Below are 10,741 nucleotides of genomic sequence, written 5' to 3'. Positions count from 1 at the left end.
TTTTCACTTCTGTTTCGTCTGTAAAACTTGAAACAATCGTTGCTTTTATATAGGGAAGTTACATAGCACAACATTAACTATGAGCATGTGAAGATCAACTACCTGCTGTAAATATGAAAACTATTTCACCTATAATACATGAAAGTCTTCATGCCAATAGTTGTGAGCCATCCACATATTTATAACACTCCTCCACTACTACAAAAATCGAAATAGACGACGGGAAACCACCGTCATGTAAAAGGTTTTCGCCCGGTCGTGAAATCGACTGCCGTCTATTTGAGTTTCAAACTACGACGGCTTTTCACCGTCGTTGTTTATCAGTAAAGATGACGGTTTTTAAAGAAAATCGTCGTTGTTTAGAGGTAAAGATCGTTAATTATAGGAGGAAAGACGACTTTTTTAATAAAACCGTCATGTATTGTATGTAAAGATGACGATTTTTTTATGAAAACCGTCGTGGATTGTTTATAAAGACATCATTTTTACATACAATAGACGACCTTTTTTATAAAAAGCGTCATCTTTAGATAGACGGTTTTTATAAAAGTGTCATCTTTACATACAATAGACGACGGTTTTTATAAAAAGCGTCCTCGTTACATACAATAGACGACGGTTTTTATAAAAAAGCGTCATCTTTACGTACAATAATGCTTTTTGATTTCCTATGATGCTATACAATGATTTTAACTAGAAAACCAACCATAATGCTTTATCAAAAATAGTTTCTTTCATAAAACTTGAAGATTCAATAGTTATTACATAGTTAACCAATCTTTATTCTACAACAAACATAATTCCTAACAAGACCTACGTACTCCTAATCCAAGCATTCCTCATCCAAACATACAAATGATGCACAACTGAAGTCTCCTCCATCATCCCTGTAAATAAATCAAAATGACAAAGAGAGAAAAAAAAAAACTAAGATTATAAACATAAAAAATTAGGTGGAAGAGAAATTTTACCATTGGTCCATATTTCCATAGAAAACTTGTAAAATGAGCATAAAAAAGACCATCGAGAACCTGCAAATTTTCAACAACAAAAAAACATACGACTCACATAGAAAACGTGCAAAAGAAAAAGTTATAAATCTGCAAGCTTCCTCCTCATCTCCTGATAACCAAATCAGAAAATCTAAAAAGAAACCATAAAAAAAAAAAAATATGTAAACAAATCAGACAAATCAAGAGAGACAAAATCTGAAATTAGGGATACAAAGAACATACCAAAAACGCAAAGAGACTAATCCAGAATTCACTAGCAAGATATAGAAGGGTATTAAGAGATTAGGTGACTTTCAAATCAAACCTTTCAACCAGCTTTGATTCTCAAATACAGAACATCCCTCTACATCTTATGGATTTGCTAAGACCTCAATCTCTCAACTCCTTCATTGATATCGATCTTTTGATGATTTTGTAGAGAGTTTCATGAGGGTGTTTTAGAGAGTGCAGGAGGGTTTCAAGGAGGGAGAGATAAGGTTTTCAGAGATGGGGGAAAATCTGAAAATTTGACATGCGCGAATTCACTTAAGTAGACTTTTTTTAGCGTGTTTTAAAAGACGACGCTTGTTAATGAGAGATAAGATTTTCAAAGACGGGTGAAAATTTGAAAATTTATCAAGCGCGAATTCACTTAAGCAGCCATTTTTTAGCGTGTTTTAAAAGACAACGCTTTTTAAAAAAAAAAAATTTGTCATCTTTACATATAATATACGACGGTTTTTTTATAAAAAGCGTCATCTTTACATATAATAGACGACGGTTTTTATAAAAAGCGTCATCTTTACATACAATAGACGACAGTTTTTATAAAAGCGTCATCTTTACGTACAATAGACGACGGTTTTTATAAAAAGCGTTATCTTTACGTACAATAGACGACAGTTTTTATAAAAAGCGTCATCTTTACATACAATAGACTTTTTTTCCACTACACTCCTTGACCCTATATGAATACAATGACTGAATTTGATCTTCAATTTAAAATATTTATACTAGTGGATACGAAAAAATCTTATGTTATATTTAACGAAAGTATAAATAAACTCTTAATTGTTAGTGAATATTTTTTTTTATGGCATACGCATTTTAAGAAACTAGTTTCAACGATCCAACCGTCAAACTTGTTTGTTTATACTTCGAGATCATCTACACCAAAAATCGAAAAAAATAAACATTCAGAGATAAAGTAACTGGACAAAAAATTTCGATGGTTATAAATGAAAAATCATGATTTAACGGTCATTTTAACTCCGATTTTGATGATTTTTTACCGCTACACTCCTTGACCCAATATGAATACAATGATTGAATTTGATCTTCAATTTAAAATATTTACACTAGTGGATACCACAAAATCTTATGTCATATTTAATGAAAGTATAAATAAACTCTTCATTGTTAGTGAATATATTGTTTTGATAGCATACGCATTCTAAGAAACTAGTTTCAATGATCCAACCGTCAAACGTGTTTTTATACTTGAGATCATATACGCCAAAAATCGGAAAAAATAAACATTCAGAGATCAAGTAACGGGACAAAAAATTTCGACGGTTATAAATGAAAAATCATGATTTAACGGTTATTTTAACTCCGATTTTGATGATTTTTACCGCTACACTCCTTGACCCTATATGAATACAATGACTGAATTTGATCTTCAATTTAAAATATTTACACTAGTGGATACCACAAAATCTTATGTTATATTTAACGAAAGTATAAATAAACTCTTAATTGTTAGTGAATATATTGTTTTGATGGCATACGCATTCTAAGAAACTAGTTTCAACGATCCAACCGTCAAACTTGTTTGTTTATACTTCGAGATCATCTACACCAAAAATCGAAAAAAATAAACATTCAGAGATAAAGTAATGGGACAAAAAATTTCGACGGTTATAAATGAACGATCATGATTTAACGGTTATTATAACAAACCATCATCTTTACATATAATAGACAACCATTTTTTATAAAAAGCGTCATCTTTATATATAATAGACGACCTTTTTTTAAAAAAATCGTCATCTTTACATATAATAGACGACGATTTTTATAAAAAGCGTCATCTTTACATATAATAGACGACGATTTTTTTATAAAAAGCGTCATCTTTACATATAATAGACTACGTTTTTTATTATAAAAAGCGTTATCTTTACATATAATAGACGACGGTTTTATAAAATCGTCATCTTTACACATAATAGACGACGATTTTTAAAAAATTGTCATCTTTACATATAATAGACGACGGTTTTTATAAAAATCGTCATCTTTACATATAATAGACGACGGTTTTTAATAAAAATCGTCATCTTTACATATAATAGACGAGCGGTTTTATAAAATCGTCATCTTTACATATAATAGACGACGGTTTTTATAAAAATCGTCATCTTTACACATAATAGATGGCGTTTTTTATAAAAATCCTTATCTTTACATATAATAGACGACGTTTTTATATATAAAAAGCGTCATCTTTACATATAGTATGACGTATGATAACAAAATCAAAGAAATAAATTGATAAAAAAAATTCGTATTAAGACGACGGTTTAAATATAAGGTATGGCGTATAAAGGGAATAAATACGACGTTAAATTTTATAATACGTCGTTAAATGAAAAACAAACGTGGTGAGATTTAAAGATACCATCGTAGAACTATACAAGAAAGACGTCAATATATTTTTATTTTCCGTCGTTGTACATTAATTTAATACGGCGATATTTTGTATTTTACCGCCGTGGATTTATTTGTAATTATATAGCGCCTTATACGAAAACTTGGTCGTGTTATTTTCTGTGTAAAAACGATGACTTTTTTTGAAATCGTCGTCTTTACTTTCTACGTCGGTCGATTCATAACTTCTGCCGTTCTTTATTTGCTTTGATTTTACACTGCGGAAATCCTGTTTCAAATAGACGTCGGTTTTTTAATTAGGTACGTCGTTGTTTATGAACAACCATTTGAATCTCCATTTTTTAGGTGTCTAAGGTGTTATTACACGGCGGTTTTATAGAACCGTCGTCTTTTAAAAAACGACGACGGTTTTCACTTAGACCGTCGTTTTTTTCTGGTCGTCTTTGTCACTTTTTGTAGTAGTGCTCCTTGGATGCCCACAAGTCCCTTGATTGGTTGCCTCATTAAAATCTTGCTATGATAAAATTCAGTGAGGTAGAAAATTGGTTGGAGCGAACAAGAGTGTAACAATCATATGTCTAGTGTAGCATACTTCTAGATGCTCCCCCTGATGAATATCTCCCCATGATATCTTCATGATTATCTTTCTGGAGGGAAAATCTTTTGGAGTGAGTTGAGGATGTGACCACCAAAAACTCCTTAGTTGAGTTACATGAGATCGATATATCTCCATAAGTAAATACATTTCCAATGAGCGATCTTTATGCATATCAGAGCAATTTCCAGAGTCCACGTCTCCAACAAACCTTGGGCTATTTGTAAGTTTACTTGAATAGAATAAGCCCATATATGTTATTTTGCGGAGGTAGTATCAAATATGCACTACATCACCCCAAAGTAATGGTGATGGAGTTGAGCTTTATCTGAAAATACAATTTCCGGTCTAGTATACTATTGGAAAATCATTTAAGTGCCCAAAGGATAATCCATATAAAAGTGCTTTAATACTTTCTTAGTATAAGCTGATTGGTGGGTAAGAATCTCAATGGCATAATGCTCAATCTTCAGGTTGAGACAAATATTTCTTAAACTCTTCAGGAGTTTTAATCAGATATTAACTCTTCAGGAGTTTTGATCAAGTATTAACTCTTCTGAAGTTTTAATCATATATAAACTCTTCTAGAGTTTTAATCAAATATCAACTATTCTGGAAATTTAGTGTGCTGTAACCACATCATAATGAAAATATTCACTGAGGCAATTTATGCATACTAGTATTGAGTACAAAATTTGTGCTATAGGCACTTGTCCTTTAAGCTTCATGCTATTTTAATCTTTCAGAGATTTTATTTATATATTACATTTCATGACACATTATATAGCTTTATACCCAGATATTTATTCTTCTTATACATCTGTAGGGAATCACTTCTGACGATATGGCATTTAATACCCTTAAAGATAGTATGTTGGTCTTCGTAAATGTGCAATAAGCATTTGTAAACATGGAGAACCTCATATTTCCTTGTTTCTTCCGAAAACGTTGCGTCATATAAAGTGAGTGTATTCCAATATGTTTCGAACACCCATGTATAACTATCAAGGGTCAACATCTTTTGGGGTTCCTACTATGGGTTTGTGTTTTCACGTCCATTCTCATCTGTAATAGAATTACCTCTTTTCATTTTGGTCAATGATTTTGTCGACATTTAATGGTAGAACGTACTTCCATTCAACACAGACCATTGATGATTGTAATAGCTACTTTAAAATAAAAAATTATCATTCATCAATTCATGATCCCACCATTCTCAAGCGCATGCCTATGCATAAATTATAAGCATTTCATTGCTTTTGCATACCCAAAAGCCACTTCAGGGGCTTTCATTGTCTCTTCCAAGATAGACATCTCTTCTAAGATGAATTATTTGGACTAGTCATATAATGATGATACAAGCCATTCTTCTAGACTGGTCATAATACTAGTCGTTCTTCTGGAATGATCTATAATGCAAGCCATTCTTCTGGAATGGTCCTTTGTATGATGTTCTTATGGAACAATCTTATCTCCCTACTTTATCATCATCGAAGATGAGTTACAAAAGCTTTCACCTATTAATATATAAGACTAATAGGATTAATAATACAAGTATTGCTTACATCCTTTCGTAAGTGAAAACTTTGCTCAAATATTCTTCAAGCTCGGATTTGCTTAACAAATATAATTGAACGCTTGATGATCTAGTGATATCCTACACAAAAACCACAATTCTTTTGCCTCTGTAAAAAATAATTCAAATGGTCATGCTTGATTAGTAGACATGTGTATCTGCCTAATTTCATATTTTTTTGGGATTTGTTCTTCAGATGAAGGTTATAAAAACACATAATGTGTGGTAGAAAATGCTCTTAGTTAGAGGCTCTTGCTCCTTGAAACCGAGAGTTGTCAAAGGAAAGAAAATAACTAAAAAAAATTATTTTGATTGCAAGGTATAAGTAAGCAATCAGGAAAGATAACATGTGGTGTATTCGGATTATGGTCTTCCATCTCTTCATACAATGGTGGAATTCAGGGATTAAGAGGGATGTGCTTCTTCTTGATTGCCCTAGAGTCCCTTGCGATTATAGGAGGAGTGATAAGGGATAGTCTCGTTTCTCGAGCACATCAAGTGCTCACTTATAGGAAAAACAAGTTGTTATTGCATCCCTCGATAAGAAGAAAGTTGGATGTGTTCTGCAAAGAATTTTGTTAGTAACATATTTATACATAAGATAGGGGAATAGTTTGAAATGATGAATCTCAAATTAACCACAGTAACTTTTGAGATTCCCAAGACACGTTTGAAAAATAGTCTCCTTGAAATCCGCAAAGATAAGATTTGATTGACAAAAATCGTTCTTAAGATCGCTGAACCGCTGATAAACCTTAATGAATGCAACATGAAATTTGAATTTGGGAAAAGGGAAATATGGGAATTAGGTGGGAAATTTTGCCACATTTCCGCCTATATATATGTAAGACATGATTGGAGTATTTGTGTTTCAACTCTATTTCCTTCCATTTTCTGAAAGTTCAATTTTTCCAACTCTTTTCTTGAAACTCTTTAAAATGGCTTACTCTTCTTCTCACTCAAAATATTTCGATTTAAATGTTGCTCCTAAAACAACACGTGATGCCAAAGTCTGGCATCCATCCTTTATGTCCCAAAACCGTCATCTCACGATTAATGATTATGTGATATGAATGAAACAATGGCTACTGTAATAGCTAGGAATTTTCTTGTTCCTATGGATGAAATATTATTAAAAGGAAGGTATGATGAAGAGGTTGCTGATGACTCTATGGCTTTTCGCATTCAGAGCGTTGCTTCTGTCTCCAACTTAGCTCGTCGTTTGCTTGCTAGAGTAAACAAGATTCAGGAACTAAACACCCAAAATTCTACTATTCATAGAATGCTTTAGGATTCTCAGCAATAGGTTGAAAACCTTAAATAGGAGAATAAAGATTTGTCAAAATTGGTGGGTTTATACTATAAGGATATGCAGACAAAGCTTGATATGCTGCAGAGTTCTAATGAAAAGATTCTGGAAGACCAAGAGAGGCTCATGGTTAAGGTCAAGAGGAGCCTTTCTCCTTCACCCGAATGGAATTTGATAGATTTTATAAAGCCTACTTATTTATTGTAGGTGAAAAGAATCTATCTGTTGTATGCTCTTTTCCTGTTATAATAATTGGGCAAAGTCTTAAACTCTCATTTGTGGTTTTTACGTCCTTTCAAAATGACAGTTTGGAACCTTTTGCCTTATAGGTACAAATAACCACATTAAATCTCTCAAATTATATATTTCAATGCATGTGTGTTCGAAACTTCTGGCCTGGGTTAAACACAACCTCAAAATTTTAATCGCCTTTTTCAAAATGAGTATGAAATATAAATTAAGGAAGAGCCATAATAATATTGCAACCCAAAACTTCAAGTTTTGGATTTATGATAAGTTGAGATCCATGGGGTTCAGGCCTAGACCATATTATATAACAAAATATGGGGAGCCTCAATTCATCGTTTGAGGGTTATCCTAATATGATTCACTATAAGATGAATCTTTAGGAACCATAACTCATAAAATGTAGTTCTCCCTTGAGGTGTCGATTGTAATAAATCGAGCTTTGCCAAGTTCATCATTTTCTTATGCCAAAGAAGCATGTGGTGTGCCATAGCTAGCAATATTACCACAAGGATTGTCCACTTAATGTTAGAACTTCATGTTCTCAACACTGTTTAAATTTTGATCCTTATTGCCAAAATTATATATTCTCATGATATGGTCTTAGAACTTCAGGTTCATATTTTGGAACTTCAGGCCCTCACTTAATCAACCATATTCTGAGGGACTTCTAGCCTCTCATTTAATTGCTCATCCATGAGTTTAGGGAATTGCAAGTCCCTTTAGGTACATAGCAACAGTGCACCAAAAGGGTTACTATTCACGTAGATGACACTATTTATGCATACGATTACTATTCATGTATACGGTATTGTTTACGTATATGGTTCTATTCATTAATTCATGCATGTGGTGCTATTCATATGTGCAGTACATTTGCCGGTATAGTTATTATTCATGTGTACAACACTATTCATTAATAAAGTATTAGTACATTATCAAAAAGCTTCAGGTCTTGATTTATATGTCAAGGATCAAATATTTTCAGGTTCGATCACTTTTCACGAATATAGTAGTAGAGAGTCTGCTAGTTCTCACATGATTTCATCATCAAGGATCTTTAAGTCCCGATGTAGTTGTATGATGATGATCAATGAACTTCTAGTCCTGATCTTTGGAGGTTTAAAACTCATCATAATACACTTGTCAAATAATTCATAAAATAAATTGCTTGTTGTATGAACTTCAATTCTGCACTATACTTTAAATAAAAGTAAATGTACGATAAAATAAATTCATAAATTAAATGTGCTTGTATGAGCATAATTCTGCTCCATGCTTTAAATAAAAATAAGGGAGTTTCACTAAAACACCCAAAATGAGGGTTGAAATTATAAAAAAACCCAAGCACTATTTAAACATATAAACACACCCAAAACCCATCATTACACACACTCAAAACCCATTTATAAACACACCCAAAAAGTTGACTTTGTGGTTGATTTTGAGTGTGTTTCTATGTTTAAATAGTGCTTGGGTTTTTTTTATAAATACATGTCTAGGATTGGGTTTATTTATAAATTTGTATAAAAATAAATACAATGTATGGACATTAAAATTTTATACCATACAGTAAATAAAAGTAAATATTGTTGTATGGATAATGAATCTACACTATACTGTAAATAAAAGAAAGTGCAGAGGGATAATAACGCGCCACCCACAGTATAAAAGTAAGTGAGGAGGGATAATAACGCACCACCCAAAATATTAGGCGGTAAAACTGTCCGTTCAATTTACAGCAATAAATGTAAAGTGCAGTAATAAAATAGTTGTATGTCTTATTTTGGTAATCCAAAAGATTATATATGTACCTTTATTTATATTATATTTTTATGAAAGGATGCATTTCCTGTTTTCCACTAACATATATGTTAGTATTTATTGTCAGAGAAGCAAAGAAAGTGATTTTGTGCATGTATCACACTTGCCCCTTAATTGCTTTTCCACCTACCACCAGCACAAATTTCCAACGCACACATATTGAATGTCATATATACTAATATAATAAATAAAAGAGATAAGAAAACAGAGAGGACTAAACTGGCTTTTGGAAGAGTATTCGTGCTAATAACGTGCTGTAAAAGGAATGGTGTTGGAATACAAATGATGCACATAAAGTAAATGAGACATAATATTTAACGAGGTTCGACAAGTTGTGCCTACGTCCCCGAAGAGCAATAGCAGTAACCATTTTCACTATGTAAAATAATAAGGCTACAAAAGGAATACAACTTTGGCTCACTTTTTTCACTCTCTGGCTTACTATTTTTCTCTCATTTTATTATACTTTTTCTTCCTTCTCTGCATTGACTCTCACTTTCTTTTTCTCTGGAGGTGTCTCTCACTTTTCACTTCGGATTTTCCTTTGTAAAGGGAAGTTACGTAGCAAAACATTAACTATGAGCATGTGAAGATCAACTGCCTGCTGTAAATATGAAAACTATTTCACCTACAATACATGAAAGTCTTCATCCTAATAGTTGTGGGCCATCCACATACAAAACATGCTAACTCTCTGCTAAGCAACTATGTGATGTGGTTTAATGGATTGGCAGAAAACAAAACACACTAACCATATGCAGTTAGCAAATAAGGACGCGATGACAAGATATGGAAAATCATAAGCCAACAATTTTATGATGATCCCACCTTAATGTTGCCAAATTAGCAATTATAATTTTGTTAACAATTTGTTTCTTGCATGCCAAACTGTTATCAACAAATAAGAAATTTGAAAAAAGAAAAAGAAAAAAAAAACCTAAAGCGAACACTTTTGACATTTTTACTTATTTGGAAAGGGTATGTTTTCATGCATTTATTAACACATGAGTATATAAACTGTTTCGATTCATGACCTTTCATGCGTTTACTAACATGTAAGGAATTAAAGAAGTATACGAGTAGATTTCATAAGAATGCTACTGTTTTTACCTCCCGTTAACCCACAAATGTTTTCTGAACTACTCCTGCCTTCTTCACTTTTTCTTAACCCTAAATCAATAAGATAAACGTACCTATGGTTTCTAAATCAGGTGTAGAACTAAACCATGTATTATATATTTTGCTCTTAATTGTGATGTGTGAGTGAGTATCCAACATAACCCTTTTCCCCAAATCTTTCCATTGAATTTTTTTTTTTTTTTTCGCAATGATTAATTTTTAATTTCCTTTTTGGGTCACTTATCAACCTCCCAACTTGAAAAGGCAAGTGGTGGTTGTGAATGTGATTTAAGACACAGAAATAGATGCTTGGACTCTAACTCAAGCAAGCATCGGTCCACCTAAGATCTGATCTAAATCCAATTACCAAGATTAACCAGAGACTTGGGTTAAGCTTTAACCAGGGT

This window comes from Prunus mume, linkage group LG8 (genome assembly GCF_029339155.1).
Source record: "Prunus mume cultivar Tortuosa linkage group LG8, ASM2933915v1, whole genome shotgun sequence".
Classification (NCBI taxonomy): Eukaryota; Viridiplantae; Streptophyta; class Magnoliopsida; order Rosales; family Rosaceae; genus Prunus; species Prunus mume.
This window is presented reverse-complemented; position numbering follows the sequence as displayed.